The 12,576-nt window shown below is 40.8% G+C and overlaps 1 protein-coding gene across 1 annotated transcript in view; it reads right to left on the bottom strand.

Annotated features, from left to right (window-relative positions):
- The window catches only part of trpc7b (transient receptor potential cation channel, subfamily C, member 7b), a 46,082-nt gene that overhangs the window by 9,888 nt on the left and 23,618 nt on the right, over positions 1-12,576 (bottom strand). The gene's annotated exons all lie outside the window — the stretch shown is intronic.

The following is a 12,576-nucleotide window of genomic DNA, read 5'->3' on the forward strand; positions in this document are numbered from 1 at the left end:
GCTGTCTGCACTTGCTGTTGAGACAGTTCATTACAACAAATCAGTCAACTCGACACTCATCCTGACTCGACCACTGCTGATACCTCTTCTCTCACAGACTCAAAACTTCCTGTGCAGAATGTCCAATACCAACAAACCCCCCAGGGGGAAACAGGGCACCAGTCACACAGTAGAGTTCATGCTTGTTACACTGTTAGCCAGGAGACATTCTACTGCTTGTTAGTGTTTGCATTGAATGTTGTATTTGTTTATTGTTCCAGACCTTGACGTTTTTTTTCTCCTTCTCACAATAGAAGATAAAAAAAACTCGACTTCTGTAGTCAATAGAACTATGTAGCCTTTAAGGTTGAATTTTTACTGCCTTACTTCCAATAGTTACCTGCATTTAATCTTTGAATGACCTGCAAGAGCGTCATCTTTAAGGTGTGTACACTTTTCAATTCCTATAGGGTACAGTATCTACGTGTGCAAAGCTCTGGGGAAGAAAAAAAGACTCGAAGCTTGCAGCACAAAGTGAATTGTCCTTTTCCGAAGCGGCCCTTGAACCTTCACCTCTGCCCTCTCGAAATTAAAGGAACAGCTGCCAATTTTCCCACGTCATCAAAAACATTTTAATTGCTTTCCCCACGAAAAAAGAATTGATAAATGCAAATAAAAACATATACTTTGAGAGGTAACGAGGCATTGATTCATTTAAACGATCGGACATACTTCTTTGATGATTCACGTTGAGACTAATCACTATATTCAATTAAAAAAAATGTTAGTTTTTTTTTTGTCCCGGTGGGGCAATTCAAAGGCACACAAGCAGCAAGTGAACGACAGTGCAGGGATACTAAAGTTAGACAAATAAAAAAAATATATGATAAAATGTAAAGTGGCAAAATTTAAATACAAAATTAAATATATTAAAGCTTCCGCTTCTGACCAGACAACATGCAATCATAGCAAGAATCCAGAACAGTTTGACAACACCTCATCTGTTTAGTTAATAACTACTTTGAGAGCGAAGCGTCTCTCTCTCTCTCTCTCTCTCTCTCTCTCTCTCTCTCCCATGGCAGCAGAGGCATGCACATCACACGATCAAGCAAATGTAACTCATCCAGTGACACAGGGCTCTGGAGTAAACACATTCACAAACATTTATAGTAGTGTTTTAGTGGTATCCGTCTTTTTGTTGCTCCAACAGATAGCCATCATCAGACAGACTATTGCTGTGAGAGCGGAATCACCAGAAGGAGGTTATCAACAGTACCATCTTCTCACTCACTATTCTCATCACACACATGCACATGGCTTTCACGCCATCACAAGTGCCCGGGAAGGTGATTCTGGTGGAGTTGCCTTGAAGAACCATCTTTCTTTCCTTTAATGATGTCTCTGCGCTTATCTGGAGCCTCTCTTTACTCGATAAAAATGCTTTCCAGTGGCTTTGAAATATGAAACAAAAAAAAAAAAGGGGGACAATTATCTACTCCCGATTATGTTATATCCTCATTATCTTTTTAATCAAATTAGTCCGTCTTCCAGCTATTCTCTCCACCCGTGTGAAATGCTTGCTCGTTATAGAATTTCATGTTTCCAAAATGTGATTGTAGATAATGATGAAGGGCCTTGTTCCAGGCTGTGTTAATGTGTTATTAAAGCGGACACTGGCAGAGACAAACGTACACACACAATTAGAATTACAGCCTCACCACAAAGCACACTGGTGCTTCTCCGTACACGTTCTCAGATGCATGCTTTATTATACCGCTACCTCCTAACTGTGTTTGACATGAATGTATTAGAAGTACACTTACACAATAGTCACTGGTGTGTATTGGTGATTTGAATGTTTTTCTACATGCACTGGGAGCAATCAGAGTGAGTAAAGAACTCTTTCTCTTTTTGTCTTCAACCATTTTTTCTCTCTGTACTTTTCCGTCTGAGGCTGTCTGTCCCTCTGTCTGTATGGACCGCAAAAAAAAAAAGAAGAAGCATGCCAAGTTTGATTGAAAAAGTAACAGCGTGCTAATTAAAAAATAGAGACAACTGTTTTTTTTTTTATCTTCCAAGTCAATGTTTTTGTCGAAGTTAGCTCAGGGTCTAACTTCTTTCCTTCAGCTTGCGACAAATGTTTTCGAACGTTCAGATGAGACCGAGTTGTGTTTTCATCCACAAGGACATAAACACTTCAACAACCATGTCAGGTCTCCTCATGTAGTAACCGGATGTAGTGTGAGCGGTGAGAACAAGAGAGCGAGACACAAACTCAGACAGCAAAATGACACTGAATGAGGGTACGATTGGGGAAATGGGTCGGGAAGTTGACAATTTGGCAGCCTTAGATTTATACTTTACATGATGGTCTGGGATAAAATGTGAATGAGCAAAATGTTTGGGCTTCATTCCAACGCCCCTTCGAGTGTGGCATCCCAGGCAATGGCTTACCTTTGCTGAATGGTAAAACCATCAGACTATTATACTAGTAGACAAATCTTAAAACCCCTCAGCTACTTTCCGACACGGAACAAGGGTCAAGATCTCAGAAGTTCAAGTGTAGCCAGCAATTACTGTTGAAACCTTTTTTTGTCTATGCACTTCAAAGTTTGCAATTAGAAACTAAAGAAGTGACCGTGTTAAGATGAAAAGTGAGGCGAATTTCAACCCTCCAGTACGCTGACATTTTGCTCCGTGTTGTAGTTTTTTATGTTCATTACATCCCGAGAGGAGAGGGAGTGCATGTTCATCTGTTCCTGGTGAGTCTCAGTTCAAGTCTAAAGAAAAAGTGAAACACAGGCTTCCCTCCGGCTTTCTTACTTTTTATTATTCACGTGCATTTATGAGACCCGTTTACCAAAAACACAGCGTGCAGATGTGAAAAAAATATATATAAAAACGCTTTTCAGGTTTGTCCTCTTGAGGAGAAAAAGACAACTTTAGAAATGTCAGTTTGACAAGAATGTGGATATGGCATATGAGATGAGGCTCTTAGGGTAACATGAAGGAATGGGCAGCCAGTTGAGCTGTGTATTAGAATTTGTTAACCTCCTTTTGGTGGATCATGATTTGTTCCCCGCTTTTCTAATTTACTTAAATCTGATGAAGGTGCCTCTCAGGGAAAGAAGTGTAATTATGAAAAACCTCAAATGTATCCTGCGAGATCAACAACACCAATAAATTCGGAATGTGTCTTCTGCTAATGTCAGCTGAGGTGCCGGTCTTTTGTGTATTATGCAATATGCTGTCACAAAGGTAAATGTGCTGCTCTGGATAATGGAGTCTTTTTTAGCTAAGAATGCGATGATTTCATTTCAAACTCTTTGTGTGTGTTTGTGTGTTTTCTAAGCACATGGTGCAGCATGCAGTGAATCAGCAGGGACAGTGGGCATCTGGAGACAGAGATGGACAGTATGTTATTATCTGTTATTAAGAGTGGCAGCTCCCAACAGGCTGCAAACAACATGGTGACTTCACACACACACACACACACACACACACACACACACACACACACACACACACACACACACACACACACACATAGCCCTGCAGGACTCTGACAGTAAAGAACTAACTTTGTTACCCACTCTCTCTACCAGACTCACACACTCAGGCCACATACATCATAGTGTGCGTCTGTGTGTGGGAGATGGGTGAGTCACCTCGGCTCGGCGGGAGCAGTCCAAACCCAATCACCAACAGGCCCAAATCCTCCTCCCCCCCACCCCCCCTTCAGAGATATGCTCTCACCCTCCCTCCTCGTCTCCCCTCCTTTCTGTTTCTCCTGTATCTCCTCTCTCTCTCTGTTCTTCCTCTCTCGCTCGCCCTTGCCTCTCCTTCTTCTCTGTTTCTCTCCACACTCGTTTTCTCATTATATCACTGCTTTTATATCTTTCACCCCATCACCCTCCCTCCCCCTCGAGCGCAACTTCCATCTTTCATCCCAACAGCTTTTAGCTATTTCTGTCACTCAATCTATTGGTTTAATTCATACTTTTCTCACTGCTCCTTTTTCATTATTTTTCTCCTGATACATTATGTTTAATCTGCAGCAATATTCTCATAGTAGCTGAATGTAAATGTAGAATGCTAATGTCGACTGAATGTGAAAATCTGCACCAGGCTTTCTGCTCGGTCTCTCCCCTTCTACCCTTCAGTCATTAGCAACATATTACATTTCCTCCAGTCCTCTGGATCCAGACAGGCTGCTAGTCAGATGAATCAACTTTAAATATTATATTGAGTTTAACATTCTATCTATCGCTCCACATGAGATATAATCATGGAAACAGCCGGGGCTTGCTCACTGCAGCATTTAATGACTGCACGAACGCTGCTGCCACGATCAAGAAATCAAGATTCAACATATTGTTACTTCCATTTTATACGCTCAGCCTCCATGGGAACGAAATACTGTTCTGTATTGCCAATAGATTGCGTGTGACTCAGGAGTCTTCTTATTTATGTATGTGGTCGACAGTGGGATATGATATGAGGCAGATAGAGAGCAACTTAAAAGGAGGAAGACGTGTTCAGTGTATTCTAAGAAGTTGGATGGAGAATTTATTAAGGGGGGAATACAACGCAGCAAGATGAGCAATTAAGAGTGTGTTTTGATAGCTCGACATCAGTGTTAATCTTCACAGCATTTCTAAATTTAGCCACGGTCATTAGTCTCCTGACGGAAACGTCCTTTATATTTAGTCAGAAATGTGTCCTTTTTTTATTGATTTAATTACTGACAAAAATTGCACACCTTTTTAGTTGATGAAAACAGAAATGATTTTAGTCAACAAAATTGTCATGGAAATGCTTTTGTTAAATACCCCTGCTGTAATCAATCAATCAATCAATCTATCCATCTATCCATCCATCATTTGGCTCAGCTCAATCAGAAGAGTCGGCTCTACACTTTATTTATAATTCAGCCAGCTTTAGCGCTGTTATGACTTGTGATTTGTACGTTTACACATGTATCACTTCAGTTAGGCAATACATCCTTTGTACTAAAAGTAAACAGTGACTTTATCTAAAGCACGGTTGATGAAGGTGAGCCGGCTCCCATCGTTCACTTTTAAAGACTCATTGAAGCGGCTCGTTAAGGACCAACACATCATGAACACACGCACACACCTTTGATAACGTACACTATGGTTTACTGTGATTTTCAAACAGCTGAGGGGGTTTAACACTTCTTTATCAAGGATGTGATCATCTCCACTTGTAATGTAGTTCCGGTTTCATCACATTTCCGTCACTTAGATGATGAATTAATATACCGTAAATTCCGTACTATTGAGCGCACCTGGATATAAGCCGCACCGGCTAAAAATAAGTAAATAAATGTATTTGTACATATATAAGCCGCACTTGATTATAAGCCGCAGGTGTCCACGCTATAACAAGAGCTATTTACACAGACGTAGGCTACCGGTAACATCCGCAAAAACTGTAGCGTCCGTACGGACGTTAAAGGACGACGAGAGCGTTCAAATAATAACTTTTAATAACCCGATCACTGTCGGCCGTGACCACGCCGTTTACAGCAGAGAACAACACATAACTTGCCGCAACAATCCAACTCTCCCCCAGCGTTCTCTCATACAGCCACTCAACACGTTCTCGCTGGTGCATTCACTGACTCTCCACATAATCGGAATTATGAACACATTATCAACTACTGACTTTACAACATGAACCGTTACAATACGAAGCCTAGCCGACGGTGTCTGTAACACGGCTGATGAAAAAGATGACCGTAATATATTTCACAAGAAAAAGTCCATCCATTCACTGCCTCAGAATGACTTCATTACTCACTTCCTCAGTCTCTGTTGTCGCTGTCAGTGTCATCTTAACGTGCAGCAGCTCTGTTAGCTTCTTTGACAGCCAGGTCGATCGCCTTTAACTTGAAAGCTGCATCATATGTATTTCTCCGTGTGTTTTCCATGATGAGGGTGCGTGCATGAAGCGCAAAATGACTGACATTAAGATCCGACGTGACGAAGTCAAAAGTTTTTTTTTTTGCAGAAGCTCATTGTCCCACATAAAAAATCCATAAATACGCCGCACCAGAGTAGAAGCCGCAGTGCTCGAAGTGTGAGAAAAAAGTAGCGGCGTATAGTCCGGAATTTACGGTATATAAAATCGGGTTTTGTCTCGTTATCGTCATGACTGACAACTTTAAAAAGACTTTCGTCAAAGAATATTTCACAAGAATATATAACAGACTTTCCATCTGGAAAACCAGACTTTGTTTGGTCTATAATAGTGTGAAGATACAGATTGTAATCGTCTTTGAGCTGCATATCAGAGTGTAGGAAAGTCCTACACATGGCTGCACTGGGTTGGAACATTAAGAGGGGGAGGTGGAGATGTGTTGATCTGAGGGTCAAAAGTTCGCCAAAGAAATATTTTGTTTTGCTCAAAAAGAGACGTGCAAAAGTGTGATACTCAGTACTCAGTATCCACTCGGAAACATTACACCTTCAACTAATTAAAGTAATGACATTGTTGGAAAATAATTAAATGGTTGCATGGAAATAATCATTATTAAATATGAAAATTCTTATCCCATCTAATTAAAATGCATACATGAATCAGATTTAAAAACAGCACAAGTTGACCTGTATGACATCACACAAAAACATAAAAACACAAAGACGAATGAATAAAATTGATATTCAACGCTTAAAAGGATTAAAGCCAATAGAAAAGGAAAAGGGGTTAAAAAAAGGCCAAAAGTCAAAAGCCAATGAATCTAAGAGCATTATGAGGTTTAATTTAAAAATGAAAAAAAAAAACAGCCGGACGTGTCTGAGCGTTCCAGAGCATTTGAATGACTGATCGACAGCACCAATCATTTTACTATTTAGCATTACACAACAAAATACAGCTATATGTCTTTTGGTGAGATTGCTATTTCTTCATCTTGGACATGTTTAATAGGTTTAATAGAGAGACTCAGGTATTAAGCTCAGACTATCTGAGCAAACCTTTTGTTTTAGAAAGCTTGAGCGGCTCAGAAACTCTGGATCAGGAAATCATTCGTCTCTCTGCATTGTATGCAGTTCCTCATAATATTACTCAATGGCTGATAATAAAATGTTTTCATGGTCATATGTGAGGTGATCCCTGGTTCTGGAAACTTCCAATTAAAAACATTAAAAGTCAAATACCCTCATCAAGAGGCTTGACATCATTTAACATTTCTAAATATATATTGTAACTGTCTGAGTATGAGCACAAATTGTAAAGCTGTTAAAAGCCTGTACTGCTAGTTTGTCTGAAGGTTATATGTCCGTATATATTTGTCTCCTCCTTCTGTCTCTTTGTCCTTTGTTTATTGTAATTACATGAAAACGCTACCTCTGCCTTTCCTCCAAAGCTTATAAATACTCTCTTTGCTCTTTTCTCTCTTTCAGCCACTTCTTATTCTCCTTTCAGTCCCCGTCTCTCACACCAGGATATCTGTCTCGCCTCTATGCCTTAACTCAATCCGTGACTCTAAACTCAATAACACACCCTCTTTGTTTTTTTCCTCCACCACCTGACAGAGCTTCATCTTCATATTCAAAACATCCTTTATCCACTCTGCACTTCCTTTTGTCTCTGTTTGCGTCCCTTCCCTATCTCTCTCTCTCTCTTTCTCCATTTGCATTGCATTATATGGTTTTAATCTGCTGTGCCTTCAATATCACCCATACCATCTCACTGCTCATTGCTTCATCAAGTTTCAACAGTATGAAAAGAGATCCATCCCACTTTGCTGTAGAAATGACGGTTAAGTGAACAAGTACTCCTCGTGAGCAGCTTTTAAAAAAAATACAGCTGATAAAATCTGCAGAATACACATTACAGGGTTTATTTTCTGATTTCCTGGTGTAGTTATTTACATTGAGCCGGTGTGTTTGTCTGTTGCTCTGTCTGTTTGACCTTCTCCCATCCTCCCTCCTTCTCTCCCCTTTCTTTTTTCTTTTTTTCCCCTTCTTTGTCTTTGCATCCCGACAGGTCCACCGCGTTCAGTCTGAACAAACAGCTGAGCCAATAACACTCTCCCACTCTCCTCTGTATCTGCACGTCTCCCCGATGGTTCTCCTCTCATCCCTCATTCCCTCCTCAACCGAGCAGACCAAATCTCCCCTCTGTTCTGCGCTGCTGTTAGCTGTCGCTGTGATTGTGCAACACATATTCACTACTAACTCAACTATTTGACTTTGTCCAAAACACTTTCCTTACATTACCCTCCTCTGTGCAGTGTTGTCATGCATGGTTTGACAGCATAGTAGATACATGTTTGCACACTAAGTATCCTTCAGAAATGAAAACTACGGCAGAGTAAGTGTTGTTTATGTTTGTGTGACCCTTGTTTGTGTGTTCCTTCTTCAATGTATTTGGACACTTCTGTGTGGGCACTTCAACAAAGAGCATGTGGTGTGATTCTTTTTTAAAGTGTGTGAGTCAGAAAAAGCTGTCTGAGTCCCCGCGCCTCTGGGGATTGGGTCTGTGCGGCTATTACAGCTCAGTATTCATTAAGCCCTATCCAGCTGTGCATTTACGTGTGCATGTGTCTGAGTTTGAGCTTCTGTTAGTGTGTGGAAAACCTCACTCCTCAGCCACACCTCTCCCTGTCTTCTCCTCAGCCCCCCCGAGTGGCCCCTCCTGGGATGTCATTACTCCTTCCACCTGGCTCCCTCCTCGTCTTCCTGAATCAGAGCTATAAGAGCCTTTTTCCTCTTCCCTTCATCAAACATAGCCTGTCACAAAGTCACTGCCCACACACACACACACACACACACAAACAAACAAAACAGAGCACGAGCACACACACTTACATCCGTACAGACATGTTGTCTGCTTGGTGACACTTACATTCACGTTCACAGTCGAGAAAACATATCGCAGTTCCACCTTTTAGCTGAGTTACTAAACAAGCACTGACATAAACAAGCCGTGAAAAAGCCAGAACATGTGAGGATTTAAAACTTGATTATTATTTTTTTTTTTATGAGATTAAATCATATCTCAATGCATCCCTGACTCTTTTTTTTCTGTTCGTTTCAGGCATTTGCCAGCGACCACGTCACAGACGGGTTTACACTTAAGGCCACACTGACCCCTTGTGGTGAGATTGACAACAACAGTATGGGGTTATATTCCAGGAGGCTCTGTCATGCTAAAAGCATCTCTATGCAGCAGCTCCCACAGGGAAAGCAATTTAAGAAACTGTCAGAGGAACACCGGCGTGGCTCATTAAAAAGCAGACATGCTGTGACATTTTTCTGTCAAAACAGCCAAAAACTTCTCTTACATGACATTCAGTCAGAGGTTGTTAAGTTGAGCAAAGTAGTGTCTATTTTTAACACGGCCGTGCGAACGCTCACTTTCAAAATCAGCCTTGATGGCGATCTCTAAGAAGCTACAAAGCTAAACTGTACTGTGCTGAAAATGAGTGTCTAATGATGATGATAAGACGCCTCCATCTGCTCAGCTGAGTGCTTTCTGTACTTGTCCTTTGCTTTTTGAGAAGACCTTTTTATGTCTGACTCTCGGGTTGTGACCGCAATCTATCTGACCGTCCATTCCAGCTCAATCAGCCTCTTTTACCACCTGTCTGTCAGTGAACTCCCTCTCTAAGTCTGTCTGCTCATCACGTCGCCTGGATCTTCAGCTCCATGTGGGCAGCCAAGTAGAACTCACAGCCTCTAAAACCCCTGAGCTGGGGGAACAGGAGAAGAGCAACTGTATATTCACACAGTGGAGGAGGGAGAGACAGCCTGGAGATCAAAGCCCCTTACACTGGATTCTCCTCGTACACTTTTTATTATTAGTGAATCTATGTCAGGTGAATGTCCAGCAGGTCATGAATTGATTTATTTGCTCTCGTGCTTCACATAGTCAAAGGTGATAGGATCATGTGAGGATACAGTTAGTCAAACATCTGATGCTGTGGGACCCTTGAGGCTCAGGCTACCTTAAAGAGTTTGGCCCTCCCAGGAAAAATTACCATGACCATTATGATACACCTTTTTTCATTTGGTTGACACTTATTGCGATTATTATTTTTTGTATATTTATGCTTATTCAAAATATTTGTTGTATTCAACTGTCTTGAAATATTATTGGATGGAATATCGTGTTTTTGTGGGGATGATTGGCTGAAAGAAAGGACTTTATTTTTCAAAATATAGTCCAAGTACGCCCTCTGCTGGTGGTCCACAAGGATGGTTTTGAATGTGACGTCAAAGCCTCGAGTACTTTTGAGTATTTTTCTCCAAATCAGCAGGGGGGCTTCATCGCAGCCAACTGTGTTGCATAAAAGGCTGAAATGAAAATGACCCCGGTTGTCTGGTCGAGCCCTTAAAAATCGAATGTTGTCTAATACGGTCGTAACCTTCCTCTGGCGTAGGGACCGTTCTTATGTTCAAAGAAGAATGTGTGACATTTCACACATAAATACAGCAGAAATGAAGTATACCATGACCAAGCGTAAGTCCCAGTAACTGTGCTGTTAAACTTGTTCACTTGCATAATAAAGAGTTATGAGGCTGTAACAATTAGATGTGTACATCCAATATCAGCAGGTTTATGAACAAGTGTCTAACACTGCAAATGAAAATCAAGAAAAGAGAAGACATCTGACATGGTCAAGTCTGCCAGGAAACCAAAATCACAAGCATAGGCCAGCAAGAACAAGCGGAAACAACACAGTGGTGGCAATGCACCAAGGTTGTTTTAGCTTTAGCGAGGGAAATAACTGGAGCAGAAAATAATCTTAAAAAAATACTTTGAGAAGAAACAGCAAACAAGCTTGCAGCACAAGGTCACGAAGAGACAACGCTGACATAGTAAAGCAGCAGTATAGTAAATGCACATCCTAAACCTCCCAGATAAAAAACTTCACTCATACAGGCTTTCCTTTCTACTTAATAAAAAGTGAAGTACAGTGTCGGACAGTCTAATTACAGTCAGACTGACAGCACACATTGCACTGTTCGATTGTGTCAGGTTATCAATTTAAATCTGGAGCTGTATTTCACTGAGAAAATGAAGAATGATATGTGTCACGGAGACACTATAAGAGCATTTTTTTTTTTTTTTTTGATGAATGATGATAAACAGACTTCTCTATTCTTAAAAAAACCCAGATGTATTATTGGTAGGAATTGCTGGAACAATATGTGGGGGTTGTTAAATGTGATTCAGCTATCACATCAGAAAAACACGGACATTACAGTGATACGTTTAGATGAAGAAAAAGCTTTCGACAGATTGGAACGGCACTTAGTTTTCCAGTGTGAAGCAGTTTTGGGCTTGGAGGCACATTCTGCAGGTGGGTTATGTTGTTGTATAACAATCAAGCGCTTGCAAAAGCTTCAAGTAACAGCTCAGACACTACCGGAATCTCTGTCGGTGATCAAGAACACAAAATAGCTCGGTATGCCGATACTATCCTACTTGTAATAACCAGTTTAACTACTGAAGGTTTAATGTATTAAATTACTGGACTGAAACTACTCATTTCACTGTGGACTCATGTTAAGTACAGAATCAAAATAGCATGCGAGTGAGTTGTAGATCCTCTGAAATGGCTAATATTTTGTAAAATGGTCTTCATAGCATCAATTTCATAAAATTGATTACATTCACAGGCTGCATCCTGACACGTCATTCGGTGATGGAAAGCTCTTTAGCCTCAGAGAAACTTGACCACATAGTTAAGCCCGGCATCCAAAAACCTTTTGAGGTGCTGTCAAAAAATCTCCCAAAGCTCCGTGTGCTCGCGGTACTTTCACATCCACATTGATCCGGGACCAGAAGGATTTTATAAAATCAATAGGCCCGAGATGTTTCGCTTCATCCTTAACTGCATTTCAAATCAAAGCTTTTTTCTTCTTCTTCTTCATGAAACAGGAGGGCATCTTAGTTAACACTATGAACTCGTTTGCCCAGCGTTCAGAATGAAGCTGTCATTCGTTTCTCTCACTGCCACCTGCCACAAATGTTATCTTTGTGACGGTCTCTGCAAAGCCATGCTGACTTCAAATGTCTTTGACTTTTCTAACTAGGACTCTGTCAAAGATCTGAGATAAAACCATTTCTCATACACAGAACCAATTCTCCAATTAAATACAAGCTAACAGCCTTGATTTCTGTTATGAGGCCAGAGGGAAGATTAAAGTTCGATCTCTGCCACTGATAAAGCATGGAGGATTTAATGAACCCAGCAAACAGCCTCACCAAAGAGGACATGTGCCGATTCTGATTATCCTCAGGATTTACATGTGGCCATGTTTAATGGCTTTGTAGAGAAATTACAGCCACGTGGGACTAAAATCAGATACTTCTGACACGAGTTGTTTTTCTCTTTACAGTCGATACTGATATCAAAGCTACAACTGGTTTGTGCAGACATGAAGATGTATAAATATACACGTATATGACAAAACACAGAAGGTGATTGTACATTTAAAAGGATCACTATGAAAATGATTTAATTATTCATCTTTAGTCTCTGTTCAGTAAGCGAAAGCACCTGAAAACGAATTGACTCAGTCTGTCTGGTGTCCTGCCTCCTGCTGTGCAGTGTTT

The sequence above is a fragment of the Symphodus melops genome (assembly GCF_947650265.1).
Source record: "Symphodus melops genome assembly, chromosome: 9".
In the NCBI taxonomy this organism is placed as follows: domain Eukaryota; kingdom Metazoa; phylum Chordata; class Actinopteri; order Labriformes; family Labridae; genus Symphodus; species Symphodus melops.